At 41.7% G+C, this 18,338-nt stretch overlaps 1 protein-coding gene across 3 annotated transcripts in view; it reads right to left on the bottom strand.

Moving 5' to 3' along the window:
- ESR1 (estrogen receptor 1) overlaps positions 1-18,338 on the bottom strand; it is a 380,605-nt gene that overhangs the window by 272,354 nt on the left and 89,913 nt on the right. The window lies entirely within an intron of this gene.

Raw genomic sequence — 18,338 nt, 5'->3', positions numbered from 1 at the left:
GATGTGTTTCCAGCTGAAATGTAATACTCCTCCACCTCGTTAACCAAACCCACAAACCTTTCCACGAATAGCTCAGTTGACTGCTTTCTGTAAACATACAAAAAAATAGATATATATTATTAAAAGCCTGGGTATGAAGATAAGACAAAGGTGGGTATCGCTACTTGAAACTGATTTTAGGCTTTCTGGGTTGCACGGGTATTGATTGTGGTGAGGGTCTGTCACTTCTCAGCGGTGTTCTGGATGGACCCGCCTCGTCCTCGACTTTTCTCTTGACCATGGTACTGACTCACAATAATAAGGTGCTCCCTTTTTGCCCTCACCCAAGGTCCCAGGACATGTGACACCTAGAGGAGCTTTTGTTGCCAGACGTTAGTCATGGCCTTGGGTATTAAATGACTCTAATCACAATGCCAGGAGTGGCCAGTCTCTGGCCCTGGGATCTCATGCAGTTACCAAGATATTATGAGTGGCTCTTGAGAGCAGTACAAAGAAGTAAAAAGTTGTATAAAAAAGAGTTAGAAAAATGTTAACGTTGTCACATCGCAAATATATATGTCATGCTTTAACAGACCCAAAGTGTTACAACAGTGGGGCAGAGATGCTCTCCCTCCTCCACAATCAGCTGTAAAGACAAATATTGAAAAGACAGTTACCCCTTTGTAGGTGACAGTGGTGAATCCTAACTCCTCCTTAGGTCAACAGTGGCCACCCATGCCGTAAGCCAGTCCAAAATAAAACAAGAACGTGCAAGGAAGGAAGAAGAAGGGAAGGAAGGAGGGGAGAAAAGAAAGAAAGAAGGAAGAAAAAAGAGAAGGAGAGAGGGAGGGGAATCTGCAAATAATCATAGGCTTTGATTATTCTGAGACCAGCAATCAGGGTTAGTCCTCTAAAAGCAGTTTTCTTGAATGCTTTCTCTCCAGCATTCTCTTTCCTCTTCCTGGTCCATCTCCCAGGCTTGGGGACAGGGCTGGGGGGAGGTCCGGCACCTTGCCAATTTTCTTTCAGTGTTTCTGGCAAACAACCTCACAGTCCGGCTAGCTCCCAGCTCTCTCCTCTTCCCTCTCTCTCCACACTGTCACGCTGGACATGCTCACCCGCTGCCGTGACTTACAGGTACTTGTGGGTGAAGAAGGGCCACGTCTCTTTCTCCAACTCCACCACTGAGTGTACATCCAGACCCACTTTTCCAGCGTCTCCTGGGCATTGCTGGCTTGCTCAAAATGAGTCATCATCCTCTCTCCCACAAACATGACGTTCCTCTCCACTCTGGCCTATGAACAGCATCACTGTCCCTCCTGTCGGCGAACGACGGTCTCTCAGTTTCCTGTGACGGCTGTTGCTGAGCATTCTAGACTTGCTGCCTCTCCCTGTCCCCCCACTTCCATCATTCTCCTTCAGCCGCATTACCCGACCTGTTGGGAGAGCCTCCTAGCGACCTGCCTGTCTCTTCCTTCCCTCTACTTAGATTCTGTCGCCTTTTACTTCCTCGGTCCTTACTGCTTCAGGACCCATCTTCTCATGACCCGGCTGTACCTCTAGCCAGATCGTAGCTTCCCCCGGAGTTCAGGACTTTCTCCTGCCTAGTGTATCTCCTCCGAAGTGTAGCCTGTGCTGCAACCCAACAAAACCCTTATGCTCCGACACTCACAGCTTTCCTGATGACATTCTCTCTGCCCACGACCCCCGTTTGCTGCCCTGTCAGGGGAAAGCAAGCTCCTCTTTAAGGCCCAGCCCAAATGCCACCACACCCATAATGTCTTCCTTGATTCCTTTTTTAAAAGGAATTTCCTCTCCATTGAACGCCAGTGGTATTCTCATGCATTTATTACATTCTTCCTTGAACGAATTATTTATATGTATGTTTAATCCCCTTGTCCTGCTGAGAAGCTCCTTGAGAACAGTCTGCCGAGAGTTATTTGGGAATTCGCTGCGTGCCTAGCACTGTGCCTGGTCATATCGGGTCATCACATACTGGCTAATTGATTAATCCAGATACTTAAAAGAAAAAAGTAACAGCAAATTTATCCACCAGCCATCTCTAAAAGCTAGCTTTCCATGTAACATTCTACCATTTTCAAGTGTTTTTGCTAAAAGATTATCTTTGTATCCTCATATCGACCAAGGCCATAAAGTCAAAATTCAAATTCATACAGTCTTGAAGATTAAGCCTACAATTCTTAGCAGCATGACTCACAAGAGAGCTCTGAATTCTTAGTTCATAACCAGATAATACTATGACTGAACATAGCTTCTTCTCCAGCTCTATTCAAAGCATTTTACATTTACAAAAACATGATTCCTACAATAGAGACATGAAAGAAAATACATGCGGAAATATTTCCAAAACAGCTTATAGTACTAGAAATGGTGCCTTCAGGGGCACCTGGGTGGCTCGGTCGGTTAAGCATCCAACTTTGGCTCAGGTCCTGATCTCACAGTTCATGAGTGCTGACAGCTCAGAGCCCGGAGCCTGCTTCCGATTCTGTGTCTCCCTCTCTCTCTGCCCCTACCCCACTCATGCTCTATTTCTCTTTCTCAAAAATAAATAAACATTTTTAAAAAATGGTTCCTTCACTCTGAGACATGAGGGTCTAGCTATGTCTAAACTGATTATTATTTTTGATTAAAAATGCTCTGTTTGGAAGCTTGTCTTTGTGCACTTATTTGACACCATCCATTTTCCTCTAAAGGAAAATGACGAATTTCCTTTTTAGTTTTGCTCATTTTATTTTTTTTTATTTCTTTAAACCACTTTATTGATGAATGATTGACATACAAAAAGCTATACGTATTTAATGTGCACAACTCGGTGAGTTTAAGATGTGACTGTTTTTTTTGGGTTTTTTGTTTTTTGTTTTTAAATTTACATCCAAATTAGTTAGCATCTAGTGCAACAATGATTTCAGGAGTATATTCCTTAATGCCCCTGACCCATTTAGCCCATCCCCCCTCCCACCACCCCTCCAGCAACTCTCTGTTTGTTCTCCATATTTAAGAGTCTCTTATGCTTTGTCCCCTTCCCTGTTTTTATATTATTTTTGCTTCCCTTCCCTTATGTTCATCTGTTTTGTCTCTTAAAGTTCTCATATGAGTGAAGTCATATGATTTTTGTCTTTCTCTGACTAACTAATTTCACTTAGCATAACACCCTCCAGTTCCATCCACATAGTTGCAAATGGCAAGCTTTCATTCTTTCTGATTGCCGAGTAATACTCCCTTGTATCTATATACCACATCTTCTTTATCCATTCATCCATCGGTGCACAGTTGGGTAGTTTTGCTCATTTTAAAGAATTCAGCCTGTTTTAAGGGGTTTTAATTAGCTCGTAGACTTTTTTCAACTGACCTTTGATTTTTGTTTTATAAGGAAAAACTTATATGCAGGGAAATGCACATATCATCCATGTCCAGTTTAGACATGAGTTTAGAGAAATGGGTATGTCCTCAGTGAGGTCATGGAGTGTTTCTATCACGCCAGAAAGTCCCCTTCATGCCCCGCCCTAGTCAACTCCTAACCCCTGCAGGCAACCACTGTTCTCGTATCTATCACCATAGATTTATTTTGCCTCCTGGCCCAGAATGTGACCTCTTACAAACTGGAGCACATATACCCTATTTCCAGCCAATGACACAGCCAGCCTGGTCCTGGGCAATGCAGTTCTGCCAAGGCATCCAAGTTCAGAGCTAGGTTTCTCTCAGTCAGAAGTCTTTCCCTGGGGCTCAGCTCCTTCAAGGCCACAGAATTTTCCTAACACCCTGTGCATGGACCTTTTTAATTGTAACAAACTTTACATAAGCCTGCAAAGATTCAAGTTACTAAGAGGCCAAGTGGCATCCGTATTCTTTAACATGTTCTTAAACAGCCTTTTCTTCCCATGCCATTCCAAAACCAAATTTTGTATTTAAAAAAATGACTTATAAGCCCAGAATCAAATCCAAGATCCTTAATCTCACAAATTCTGGGACTTCAGATGCCATTTCCTGGCTTTCTACCCAGGAGCTGATAGAGAGTTTGGATATTTGGTTGTCAGGCAGAATAGCTACTCTTCATTATAAATCAGTGAATGATTCATATTTAATTCACCAGATTTAACAGAATTTAACAGAATTTAATAACTTTCACCTTACATTTTCCTGAAAAGATTTTTTAAACATTCTAGAATCTTTTTTAGATAATTTACTTATATCACATATGGCAGAAGACACATTAGAAAGTACTTTCACCGTAAGTGCCATGAATGATAAAAGAATTCCAATTATTCCAATGGTTATTACACTGTGTCCCTTTTCCTCCCTTTATCTGTTATGTATTTGAGGAAACTCATTGCCAGTTTGGGGTATTCTCTGTCAAGAGCAATATCCAGATTATAGCTAAAGTCACATTGATTTAAATAGTCCCATCTAATGTTGAGGAGGACCTTTGCACACATACATGCACACACACAGACACACACACAATGTACACATGCCTAGTAATCAACCAAGTTGCAGCCAAATGAAAAAAAAAAAGAGAGATTTGTGCATTCTGAGCCTTTTCAGGTCTTTTTTCCTATTTTGTCACCTCACTCATCGGGCAAAGTGGCTCCTTCCCACTCCCTCTAAGTACCCAAGACCCCCATGCTAGCCAGTCTTCCTCCCTTCTCCCAACTTCTTCATTTATAATCACACTGTCTCAAGGAAGTGATGTATTTACGAGTTTGCCAAGGAGTGACTCATTCATTCAGTTGACTCGGAAAAATATATTGATAATACAATGTTATGTCAATTATATATCAATTTTTTTAAATGTTGACTAATTACTATTTACCAGGACCATTTCTAAGCGTTGGACACTACCCTAGTTAGCTCAGGCTGCCGTTACAAAATACCATAGGCTAAGTGGCTTAAAAACAGACATTTATTTTCTTAAATTTCTGGGGGCTGGAAGTCTGAGATGAGAGTGACAGCAAGGTCAGATTCTAGTGAGGGCTCACTGCCTGGCTTTCAGAAGGCTGCCTTTTCCCTGTGTCCTCACATAGCGGAGAAAGTGCTCTCTTCTTCTTATAAGGCCACAGTCCTATTAGATTAGGACTCTATAACTTCATTTAACCTTAATCACTCCCTAAAGATTCTATTTCCAGACACAGTTAACCTTGGAGGTCAGGGCTTCAAGATATGAATTTTGGAGAGACAATTCTGTCCCTAGCAGTCACCCAAATATAAGCAAAAGGAATATCTCTGCCCTCACAACACTTACCTCTAGGGGGTTAGTGTTTACTCCTATTTAATGACCTCTCTTACTCTGCCACTTTCAAGAACATCTCTGCCTCTGTCTGCCCTCAGGGATTGATATTCCTCCAGGTTCATCCCCTGGGCCCCCCTGCCTTCTCTGTACTTCTTCCATTGGATGATCTCAATCATTCCTAGGGTTTTAGGTTTCATCTTTACATTAAAGACTTAAAAACGGAACTCTCCATTCAAGATCTTTTGCCAGCTAGGAGAGCCAGCTAGTAGAGAGCCTACTAGACCTCATTTTTACTTGCATGTTCATTTATTCAATAAATATTTATTGAGCACCTACTATGGACTGGCCATTTGAAGCTCCACTTGTCCAAAATTAACTTTTCTTTTTCCCCAGACCAACTCTACCTTCTGTCTCTTAGCTCAGCAAATGGCACTGCTGTTCACGTAACTGTGTAAACAAAAAAAAATCCAGCCTCAATCTTGCCCCTCTTTCTCACTCTCTAGGTTGGACCCATCACAAATCTTTCTTATTTCCACCTCCCTGACTGCTCTAAGTCTACTCTCTTTTCTGACCATCTTATGATGTTCAGGCCACTCTCTTCTCTCCAAGCCTGCCTCCAGGCTTTTCCTTTCACTGCCCATTCTTCACACTGCAGGAAGAGTAATCTTTCTCCACAGTAAGAGAACTCGAATTGTTATCCTCATTTCTCTAGGGTCCCCACCCACTCTCCTACAGATATTGTGCTCCTGCCATATTGAATTCCTTTCAAGTTTCTCTAACCCTCTGGCTCCTGTGTAAGTCCAAAAAGTCACATATGTGATTTACTCTCCCTGGAATCTTCTTCCCACCTTTTCATCAGACTTACTCCTAATCATCCTCCAAGTCTCCCTTGAGACATCCCAGCCACCAAGAGGATGGCTTCCTTGATTTCCTAATGGGTGCTTCTCTTATACATGTCCATACCTCCCTAAACATCCCCAGTTATAGCCTTTATGCTGTTGGGATTTCCTGTATATTTTGTGGTATCCTCCCACTGACCTATAAATTCAAAAAAGGCATACAGAGGCTATCTTTTTCCAAGTCATAAGTCCATTGCCTAGTACAATGCCTGATGTGTAGTTGTCCCCTAATAAATATTGTTTAAAAAAATGAATGCTTAAACCCCTCCCAGATATCACATTTGCATTGTTAACTGACTTTTCAATAACTAACACAAAAGGAATGAACATAATGGCTAGGGTTTAGAACGAGAGTTAGGAGAAACTTTGGAAACAGATTCATATTTTCTAAACAAATTAGCTTTTTTTTTTTTTTTTTGAGAGAGAGAGGGACAGAGAACAAGCAAGGAGGGGGCAGAGACAAAGAGGGAGACACAAAATCTGAAGCAGGCTCCAGGCTCTGAGCTGTCAGCCCAGAGCCCAACTCAGGGCTGAAACCCATGAACCATGAGATCATGACCTGAGCTGAAGTCAGATACTTAACCAAATGAGCCCCCCAGGCGCCCCAACAAATAAGATTTCTTAACACATAACAGGCTATTAGAATCGATGGTCTCTTTATGGATTATTGAGCCCAATCTCTTCATTGTATTTATAAGAAAACCAAGACCCAGAAAGACATAGGAGACTTGCAGAAGGTCATATGGCTAGGGGACATGGATTGGAAACTGGACCTTCAAATTGAGGGTTTCTATCCCACCTCAGCATAACCAAGTGGATAATGCATTCTTTCTTCTCTTCATGTGGGCCATGAATCACATAAATCAAATTAAGACATAAACTTGGTGGCTTGATGAGCTATTCTTAGAGTCTTAGAAATCCCCAATTCTTTGGAAAACACAAGACTGCTTCCATGTTCTCAAATCACTGGTAAAGAAATGGGGAGAAGGATTTGAGAACATAAGTTAAAAACATTGAAACAACTTGTGGTCAAATAAATAACTTGCCTTATAAAACATGAAGAAATGAGTTATGCTACTCGAATCCATTACTCCACAGAAGAGAGTCCATTTAGGTCTGACTCTTATGACCATAGAATTTGAATCAAACTTTCTAGCTAAAAACAGGCAAACAAATAAAAAACCAAACAAACAAAAAATCCTTTAAATCCTTTTTCTACCAGTTAAATTGTACAAACTTGCAAACAATTATTCCTGTAACCAAAAAAAAAAAAATTGCTTTACTTTATCTGATATATTTCAACTATCAAGAGGAACCAATTTGAATGACTTAAAGGAAAGACCCTTCCCATTACTCATCAAGAAAACCACTTAATGATCAAAACATACTAGCCTTCCTAAACCCGTAGTCTCTTCAAAGAACTGGAAAGATTATTAGAACTAACATTATAAACACTCAAAGATTTAGAAGAATTTAGTGGCAAACTTTTGGCCAGTTCTCAAGTAAAGACATCACTCAGTGACATTTGCCAACAGCTTTTTGCACTACAAATACAAAGAAATAGTAATTCAACAAATTTTTCTGCCAAATGCTATTAAGTGGCTAACTGTACAAATTGTAATTTCTCCCCTTTTCTCTACCCTGCCCTTCCCCTTAATTTTCAGTCCTTAATACATGTTTACTTCTTCCTTACCTGCTGGTAAGCTTCTCTCTTCTTTGAAACCTTTGCCAGCCAGCCCTAATCAATGTAGGTCACCCCACTGAGATCCAGAATTCTAACGTAAAAAATGTCTGCCCAGCCAATGTGTTCTTTCTTACTTGTGTGTCCTCAACTCCCTCGCCTTCCTTTTCAATGGCCCCAGTCATTGATACTCCTTCCTCAACACAACAGTCCCAGACCCAGGTATAAGTATTGGTGAGGTGTCCCAAGTTCAAGCTGAACACCTCCCTCACCCTCCCAACTCCCTATCCTATCAAAACTCCAGGTTGCTCAAGGTCTTAATTTCAGTTTATAGAAACGCATCTGAGTGTACTAATTTCCATCCTTACCGGACATACAGGTATTTGAATTTTAAAAAAGGAAACCTTATTAAACCAAGGAAATCTCTCCTTGTGGAAGTGCTGGAGCATGAAACTCCTGCTCCTGCATGAAAGTGCAGAGCAGAGTGTAGGGTCTGGGAGGAGGTATTCAGAAATGGCGTACTGTGCTTGTCTTTCTCCAGAGGTTTGAAAATTCGAAATGGAAATGAGTTATCCCAAACCACTCCTTGGTTAACCCTTGAGGTGCCATGATAAAGACATGCCCTTCCTCCTCACAGGGATAGTCTTTGTTCTTGCATAAGCAATTAATCATCTAATATGAACAATCATAGTCAGTTCCTAGGGGCCAAGTTAGGGCTTTCATAGGACATGCTCCATGGCAACAGTCCAATCAGAGAGAATGACCATTTTCCCAAACGAAAACCAAAGGTGAAACATTCCAAATACCTAATATTTATTTTTTTCCTCCTTTGTGATGCTGGAGAGAGAGGAACATTAGAGCAATAAAGTCATGTTCTAGATGCTTGTGTCAAACGTCTCAAGTTTAAGTCTGACAATCCCCTTCCCATGGGCTTTTCTTCACGAAAAATGTGGTCTCAGACTCTTGGTGACACGATAATTTAGCTTTTTCACAGAGGGCATCAGAGCAATTAAACTAGAGTTTTGCTCATGAACCTAGACATACTGATTCTTGAAAATAAATGCTGCATTCATTCAAATGAATGCTTCCCAATTGACCCTAAACCACCCCTTACTATATCCTTAACATCCTTTTATATCTCTGCCCGCCAGGCAGAGTTATTGTTTTGGGTAATCTAGCATTTGCTGAGTGGCCAGGAGCACTCACAACCTCATACTCTTCACATGGTGTAAAGGAATGTCCATAGAAGGTCTGAGCCAGAACCTCCTGAGTCCCAGCCTGTACCACCTTGGGGCCTCATTCCCAGTGGCCGCGATGGAGTTTCATCACCTATCACCCCAATCTGTATGTGGGGAGGAAAGATGTTGGCAAAGGAAACCAGATTGTCTCCACCTCTCTGTAAGCTGGTTTGGTGGTGAGGATTATTTCTGTTCACTCGGAGCTAGTGCAATATGAGCATGATCACCAATTTGGGGACTCTTCTTCAAATCGTCCCCAAAACATCCTTTCTCCTTTCTCTAGAGTTCATTTCTTTACTGATATCTCTAAACCTTGTCAGAGGCCAAAGGTAAATCCGGATGGCTGTTAACTGAGTATCACATGCTTTATAGATATTACTTCACTTTAAGATTTTAAGTATATAGGGGCACCTGGGTGGCTCAGTCTGTTGAGCATCTGACTTCGGCTCAGGTCATGATCTCATGGTCCGTGAGTTCGAGCCCTGCATCGGGCTCTGTGCTGACAGCTCAGAGCCTGGAGCCTGCTTGGGATTCTGTGTTTTCCTCTCTCTCTGCCCCTCCCCTTCTCATGCTCTGTCTCTCTCTCTCTCAAAATAAATAAACGCTAAAAAAAAATTTTTTTTAATAAAATAAAATTTTAAGTATATAATGCAGTTTCTGTTTTAAACTGCCAAAGCTATTTTTGAAGACATCTTGAGATTTCCTCACTTGTGCCTGCCACTCACCAATTTCCCCCTTGGAGGCAAAGGATGTTAACAGTTTTTAAAAGTTTCCTTCCAGGGGTGTCTGGGTGGCTCAGTCAATTAAGCATCCACCTACCGATTTTGGCTCAGGTCATGATCTCACGGCTGGTAAGATCGAGCCCTGCATCAGGCTCCGTGCGGACAGCATGGAGCCTGATGGAGTTTCTCTCTCCCTTTCTCTCTGCCCCTTCCCTGCTTACACACATGCTCTCCCTCAAAATACATAAACTTTTTAAAAAATAAATAAATAAAAAATAAAAGTTTCCTTCCTGAGATGGTTCATGCAAACAGAAAACACACCTTTACACACACACACACACACACACACACACTGTCTCCCCCATGGTCTTTTTTAAAAATCCAAACAGTAGCATATAGCCTGTTTTCTGTCATGTGTTTTGTTTTCTTTAATAATATATCTTGGATGGCTTTCTATTCTGTTACAGATACATCTTCCTCTTTTTTTATGAATGCATAGTATTCCACTGCATGGAAGAAACATAATTTATTTTAACAGTTCTCCATCAATAGCCAGTAGGTTTGTGCCCAGTCTTTTGCCATTATCAACAATGCTACAATCAGCCAATCCTCATGGATATAAATACGTGCAATATCCATCTTAGCAGATGTTTCCAAAACACCCTCTACAGTGGCGGTATAATTTGTACCCCCACACCCTCACCAATATGGTGGATCTTTGAACTTTTTGATCTTTCTCAAACTAGTATCTCCATGTAGTTTTTTTTTAACGTTTATTTATTTTTGAGACAGAGAGAGACAGAGCATGAATGGGGGAAGGTCAGAGAGAGAGGGAGACACAGAATCTGAAACAGGCTCCAGGCTCTGAGCTGTCAGCACAGAGCCTGCCGTGGGGCTCGAACTCACAGACCATGAGATCATGACCTGAGCCAAAGTCGGACGCCCAACCGACTGAGCCACCCAGGCGCCCCATCTCCATGTAGTTTTAACTTGCACTTTCTTACAATCAGTGAGACTGGGCATCTTTTCACATGTTTTAGTAGGAATACTAGCCCTACCACGTAGGGGTTGGGTGAATTTGAACAAATTAAAGTCTTTGCGATCTATAAAGTTGGGACGATGCTTACCTCCAAAGGTTGTTGCACAGATTAAATGCAATGATATAGGAAATGCATGTTCTACTTGTTAATTTTCACCATTATTTTTCCAGTAGTTAATAATTACTGGGGCCCCAGAAGCACAAGCTAATAATGCATTAAAGGTCACAGGAAGTGTGATAAAGGGGAGAGTTGTGTGGCCCAAAGGTTTTCGATGAAATAAAGAGCTGTTGTTGAAGGTTTGCTTACGACCATTCCAAAATGACAGTTGGTTTAACACAACATCATTGAAATTCAGTACAAATCAGGACTGTTTCCGTGAGGATAAAAAATAACCATGCATAGTGGCACCTTAGGTGTGGAGTAGAACATTAACACCAGAAGCAAGCTATGTAAACTTGAAAACAGAAACTCACTTATGAATCCAATGTGTTTTGGGAATGAATTGTTGAAATGCCAGCTTTGACTATTTTACGTTTTCAGACCCATTGCAAACCACCTTCTGTCACTCCCACTGAGGCATTGTACAGCACAAGTAAACATCCATCAGCGGATTTTAAACCTCTGTAAATAAATGGTAGATTGTTGACAAAATTGTGGCTGTCGTCTCAGGAAAAAGACTGCAGCTTCCATAAAAATAAAAAGAACTATTCTGAGGCAGACTATCGATATCAGGTGTTAGATGCTTTGATATACAATTAAAATGCTTGAAACTCGGGGTACCTCGGTGGCTCATCGGTTAAGCGTCTGACTTCGGCTCAGGTCATGATCTCACAGCTCATGAGTTTGGGCCCTGTGCTGACAGCTCAGAGCCTGGAGCCTGCTTCAGATTCTGTGTTTCCCTCCCTCTCTGTCCCTACCCTGCTCATGCTTGCGCGCGCGCGCTCTCTCTCTCTCAAAAATAAATAAATATTTAAAGAAAATGTTAATAAAGAGTAAATAAATAAAATGCTTGGAACTCAAATGGCAAATGTGTCTACAATCTAATTTAGAAACCCTCTATGTACAAAATTATCGGTAAAGTTGAAACCACGAATCACCCAAATTTCCTTAATCATATCTTTTAGTCTTTCCATTTATATTGTATTAATAAATACAACCATTGGATTTGGAGACTGTGGGTTCCAAGAAGAGATAGGAAAACAATGATTGTGACCTTCAATGTATTTTTCATGGAAAGAAGAGGTTACATATTTATATAAAAATATTTACATATTTTTCATTTTTTGCAAAAGAAGCCAAGTAATTGTTTTTATATTGGAAGGAAACTCTATTGTTACATATTTATAAGTTTTCTGATCCATAGCATAGACATCAAAGAAGTTTAATACTCAGCCTCCTTTCCATGGTTAAATATACTCTATTCCAAATTTTTAGAAATCCATTAAAAGGAAAGTAAATAGGCTATCATTAAAGATAGAATCATTTTCCCCTAAGATTTTTTAAAATGTGTTTTTACATTACAAGTACATAGATCTAAAATGAAGAATTTAGCCAAGTTAGATTTAATCTTCCATGGGGAGTAGGTAGGCAACCTACTGTGACAGGATTTGTCACTTTGAACCACACATATCGTTGTAGTGTTGTGTTTCTTACAAGATTTTGAGATCCTGTTGGGTCTCTAGCACACTGCCTGGCACTTGTTTGTACCCAGTAAATATAGGGAAAGAGAATGAATGAATGAATGAATGAATGACATTACTCACATTTCTTTTTTAGCTTCATGTAGATAAAAGGTTTCTTTGACATTTTGCCTGTTGTTTTGAATCATATAGCATTTACCAGGGGTTTATTACTATCTGAAATATTGAGCAATATCCATTCCTCAAGAAGTATAGGCTGAGAATACATGTTCTGATCAGCAGATGTCCTGAAAGCCACACGTCTCCAAGTGTCTCAGCCACACCAAGATAAGCTGTCTGTGGTACGTACACTAAGTCTCCCCTGAAATTCTTAAGTCCCAGCTCAATCCACAGCGTGGGCTTCTCCTTCTAATGACCTCCCAGGCACAACATCGCCCAGTGGCCACAGGCTCACTACATGGCTGACAAAATCAAGAGGAATGAATAGAATGGATCTGAGGGCCCCTAACACCACACACTTAGCAACAGGCCAGCTAGCTCAGAGGTGCTCTATTCACAACCAGATGCGATGGTTCTACCCAACACCATGAACTCTTCATTATCAGTTAAGAGCACTTGCTGCTTATATAGGTATTTTAGGGAAATCTCATGATATCCAGCTTTATACAGTCTTTTATTTAGGCCCAGAAATTTCAATCATAAGGCTAATTTTCTAAATAATATTATAAACTCCTTGGAGGTGAAGACTAAGTTCAGGAATCGGTTCAGGATGACGTGATGGAGACTCCTGGTGGTCTCCTTATTTTAGTCTTTTTATTAACTGAATTAAGTGATTTGATGGTCAACAGGTTAAAAAAGCTGAACCATGTTGTTTCAGTCAAATATATATATATTTTTATATTTATATACAAACAGAAGGTATATCTATATACACACAGAATGTTAAAATGGAACCATTTTGTCACAGTGTTGGGCTAAGGTCCCTAAACATTATATGCCACAATTCAAAGTGAAACCTAAGGCTGCCGTGCAGTGTTGGGGGGAGAAAAAGAAAAAGGTAGCAAGGGAGATTTCACTCTTTCCTCTCACGCATCAAGGATATAAAAGGATCAGGAGTTGGGAAATTAGAGGATTTCCAGAGAAAGTAATTTGCTGTGTGTCCCCCTCCTCCTCAGACGGAAGACGTAGGACATGCCCACATTCATTCCAAGCCCTGAAAAGGGGCTGCAACACAACACAGACTCGAAAAATGTCTTCCAAGAACTGGCAGACACAATGACCTCGTGGGTCTGATCCACTTGGAAATCTGAAGGACAAGAGAACCTGGCCCCCTACTCTGTACACAAGCCAAGGGAAGACGGTCCTGTTGGGACTGGGCTCTGCCCACAAAGTTTGTGGAAGCGAAGCATGGAGCTGATGGCCACTGCTGGAGAGAACTAATGCAGGTTCCATGTGGATTCGGCCCACGAGGACAGCCTGAAAGGGGACAGGTGACCTCAACAGGAAGTGCTTCGCTGATACCTGAGACTGAGGAGGAACCATCCATAACCTGCCAGAGGCTGTGATATTACCTGTGGAGGGAACCACAAGTGAAAGATCCCAGGAGCTGGGGCGGAGGACGTGTATCAGAAGCACCTGTCGGGCGGCTGGGTGGCTCAGTTGGTTAAGCGACCGACTTCAGCTCAGGTCATAATCTCGCAGTTTGTGAGTTCGAGCCCCGCGTCGGGCTCTGGGCTGACAGCTCAGAGCCTGGAGCCTACTTCCGATTCTGTGTCTTCCCCCTCTCTCTACCCCTGCCCTGCTCATGCTCTGTGTCTCTCTGTCTCTCAATAATAAATAAATGTTAAAAAAAATTTTTTTAATTGAAAAAAAAAAAAACACCTGTGAAGGAGCTCCTAACACCAGCCAGACCTAGAAAACATGACACCAGCTCACTACAGCATTTTCACCCCCCTTTTCTCTGCTCTGGACGCACCCATCCGAACCCTGCAGGGGTCAAACATTCAGCTGGCAAGATGCACAAAGAGAAATAAATGTGAAAGAAGGAAAAAGAGGCCAACTTCCCTCTCCCCTGCTCGTGCAGCAAGCTTGTTTGAGGCCTGAACTGGGAAAGGGGAAGAGATGTGACAGTAAATGAAACTCACACGGTTTGAAATTTACATTGGACTGGTTGTATTAATTAGTGACTGGAGGTCCTTTATTACTTGGAAGGGACCAGAAAGTCTTGAGATTTGCTTTGCATTTCATCCAGGGAAACAGCTGGCCTCGCAGAACATATTTAAAGGCACAGTGAATACTCTCTTATATTCCATGAGACCCACTTTTCTGTGTAACGGTCACATTTACAGTCCTTCAAGGAATTCAAGCTTCTCACCCCCCTTTCCCCTACTGCCTTCAAGAAATAGAACAGATAGATTCCATAACTGGTCATTGAGACCAACTGGGGTGAAACTGGCTAAGCCAAGGAAGTCAACACATCTGCTACTTCTTTTCAAGGATACACTGATGCCCAGCAGAATAAACTGTCTTGATAATTCTTCACTTGTCAAATTACAGATTTTTTAAATAAGGCAACAAGAGGCACTCCAAGAGGTTCCATTTATACCTTCGTAGAAAGAGGTTTATACCTTCGTATAAAGCCACAATGCCTCCTTCAGCAACATTCGTATGTATGGATGCTTGTTAGTGCCGTTGTTTAAAAACACAAAACTGCAGGGGACAGGGGTCTGTGTTTTCATTAACCACTCCCTAAATCAAGTCCAGCAAGGGTGAAATGAAGAAAGGGTATATTCAGTTCACAGAGCACCAGGCCCCAGTGGCACGGCTGCTCTCCAGCACAGCGCCCTGCCTGCAGCACGTCTGGAACTAGATCAAGGGCAGAAAAGGCAGCCTCTTGCTGCAGGATGGACAGGAGACTCAGGCACGCAGGGCTCGCAAAGAGCATCTGACTTTGTCCGTTGGTCCTGGCCCCGCCAGAGTCAGGAAAATTCTCTCAGGAAACAGACCACTACCGACCACCTCTGTAATAGCTGTTATCTAGAACAGCCTGTGACTTTAAAATCATGTCAAAGTCAGGAGTATTGTGAGCTTGCCGTGAGAACGAGCCAGGTAACCACAGGGTGTGAGGGCTGGACAGGATCTTAGGGGTCATCCAGCTAAACCATTATAGTCTTCCCCACTGCCCACTCACACAGAGGGTGAGACTCACGGGGTGTAGACATCCCTCTTCCAATCTTGGGCTCTCTGCGACCCTTCCTGCACCAAGATTCTTCTCCCGCTAAAAGGACATTGATCTGGGAATAACCCTTTTGCACAAAGTGCATAGACATCATTTGACAACAGAGTTCTTGAATCCTACTGCCTTGGCAAGTCTCATTCCACAAGTTTGTGGTCACGGTACAGTCCAGAACTGTGTGCGTCCATTACACCTTTTCTTTGCATAGACTGGGTACAGAGGCCCTGATGGGTTGAGTGACAACATAGAATCATGGTCTCATAGCTCGTTACAAATGGATGAAATCTGTGTTTAGTGTCACCTCCCAGTAAGCCCAGTGCTTACCTGCTGTGGCCAGTTCTCTTTGCTCTGTCCTAGGATCTTTCAGTGCTTCCCTTTTGAGATTTTTACCCTCTCAACAAAATTCTCAGCTTCTCAGGGCACAAGCAATAGGGATTTTGAGGGAAATGATCACTCTGAGATGTTAAGGGGCCATCCCAGGATCAATTATATAATAAAGGGAGTGTATCCTTAAGCCACCATGGTTCTCAAAATATGGTCCAAAGCAACTGCATCAATATCATCTGGGAATTGGTACAAATGCAAATTCTCAGGATGACTCATTCTTTCCCTTCTTTACTTTCTTCCATATCTCAGTTCAAATGTCATCTCTCCCTGACCACGCCAACTAAAGTGCTCCCCCGTGCCCCTTCTTCATTTGCATCTCCATTGTCCTGTCATTATGATGTTTTCTTATTCATAGCCCGTTTCTATCTTGGTCACTATAATGGTTGGTTTGATGCGTTAACTTGGCTAGACTGTAGTACCCATTTAATCAAACACTAATCTAGGTGTTTCAATGAATGTATTCTGTAGATGTGGGTAACAATAACAATCAGCTGACTTTAAGTTGCCTCCCATATTGTGGGTGGGCCTCATCCTGTCAGTCGAAGGCCTTAATAGCAGAAACTGAGGTTTCCCAGAGAAGAAGAAATTCTACCTGAAGACTGCAGTGTAAACTCCTAAGTTTCCAGGTGGCAAACCTGTCCTACAAATTCCAGATTTGCCCAGCCACCACAATTGCAGGAACTAATTGATAAATATTACTGAAGCATGAACAGCATAAGTTTGAGGTGAGGGACACTGATGTAGGAACTTTCTAAAGAAACCAGTATATGCAAAAGCTTTTCGGTAGGGAAAATAGCACATTAAAAAAAATCTTAAAAGAATCCAAAAGTTTCAGCAACTGGAAACCAATGAGGTAAGTGACGGTGAAAGTGGTTACTATGCCGTGTAGCCTAAGAACCTTTAACCCAGGACCAACAGACTGCCAACAGATTCAGAGAGAAATGAGAAAAGTATATCTTATGACACTGAGCCACACATTTGCCGAGCTCAGTCTTTTTTTAAGCTTATTTTTATTTATTTTGACAGAGAGAGAGAGATAGAAAGCGAGCAGGGGGAGGGGCAGAGACAGAGGAGACAGAGGGTGACAGAATCCCAAGCAGGGTCCATGCTGGCAGCACAGAGCCTAATGCAGGGCTCAAACTCACGAACTGTGCGATCATGACCTGAGCCAAAGTCCAGAGTCAGACGCTTAACCAACTGAGCCACCCAGGCGCCCCTTGCCTAACTCAGTCTTGAAACCTTGTCACTTGTCCTCTGATCTTAGCACAACAGAAAATAAACACTAATTTTTAGATTACAAGCAATTAGGATTTTCTTTGATGGAATAATAGTACAAATGAGACCCATTGAAGAAAATAAAAAGCAGTTTCTCCTGTTACTGAAGCTGATACAGTTCTTTGATAGAGTGTTTTTATATTTTAAAATACATATGTTCTCCCAAAGCTGAACATTTTGAGCAACAAAATGAAGTAATATTAGATTGTAACTCAAGAGTATAAAATAAATACCCATGAATCTATACTGATAACAATAAATGATTGAACAAATAAATAAATGGGGGAGAACAGACAAATCTCCCGGGTAGAAGAATTGCAAATAACTTCTGTACATACTTTATCCTTAAGGAGGGGGAACATAACCCCCGACTCCTAACAGTGGGTTGTGCATAGTGACTTTCTTCCAAAGAATACAGTATGGAGAGGGAGGAACCTTAACTGTAGAAAACTCACAATGCTACCTCAGCCAGATGGTCAAGGTCAACATCAATAGTCATAAATCATGTTGGTAGTGTATACCTTTGATATGATGTAAGGAGAATGCCATATGACCTCTGTCATCTTCCTCCCCAAAAAAACCATAATCCCTGTCTAAACGTGAGAAAACCACCAGACAAATACCAACTGAAGTATATTCTACAAAATACCTGACCAGGACTCCTCAAAAGTGTCAAGGTCATAAAAAATAAGGAAAGTCTGAGAAACTGTCATAGCCAGGAGACACAACAAAATATAATATGGCAGTCTAAAAACTGGAATAGAAAGAGGACATTAGGTAAAAAGTGAGGAAATTGTTATAAAGCATGTGCTTTAGTTAATAATAGTTAATAATAGTGTATTAGGGGTGGCTCAGTCAGGTAAGCATCTGACTCTTGATTTGGCTCAGGTCATGATCTCACGGTTCATGAGTTTGGGCCTTGCATGAGGTTCTGCACTGACAGCTCAGAGCCTGCTTGGGATTCTCTCTTTCTCTCAAAATAAATAAATAAACT

This window comes from Prionailurus viverrinus, chromosome B2 (genome assembly GCF_022837055.1).
Source record: "Prionailurus viverrinus isolate Anna chromosome B2, UM_Priviv_1.0, whole genome shotgun sequence".
NCBI lineage: Eukaryota > Metazoa > Chordata > Mammalia > Carnivora > Felidae > Prionailurus > Prionailurus viverrinus.
The sequence above is the reverse complement of the archived record's forward strand: the minus strand, read 5'-3'. Positions and strand labels throughout refer to the sequence as shown.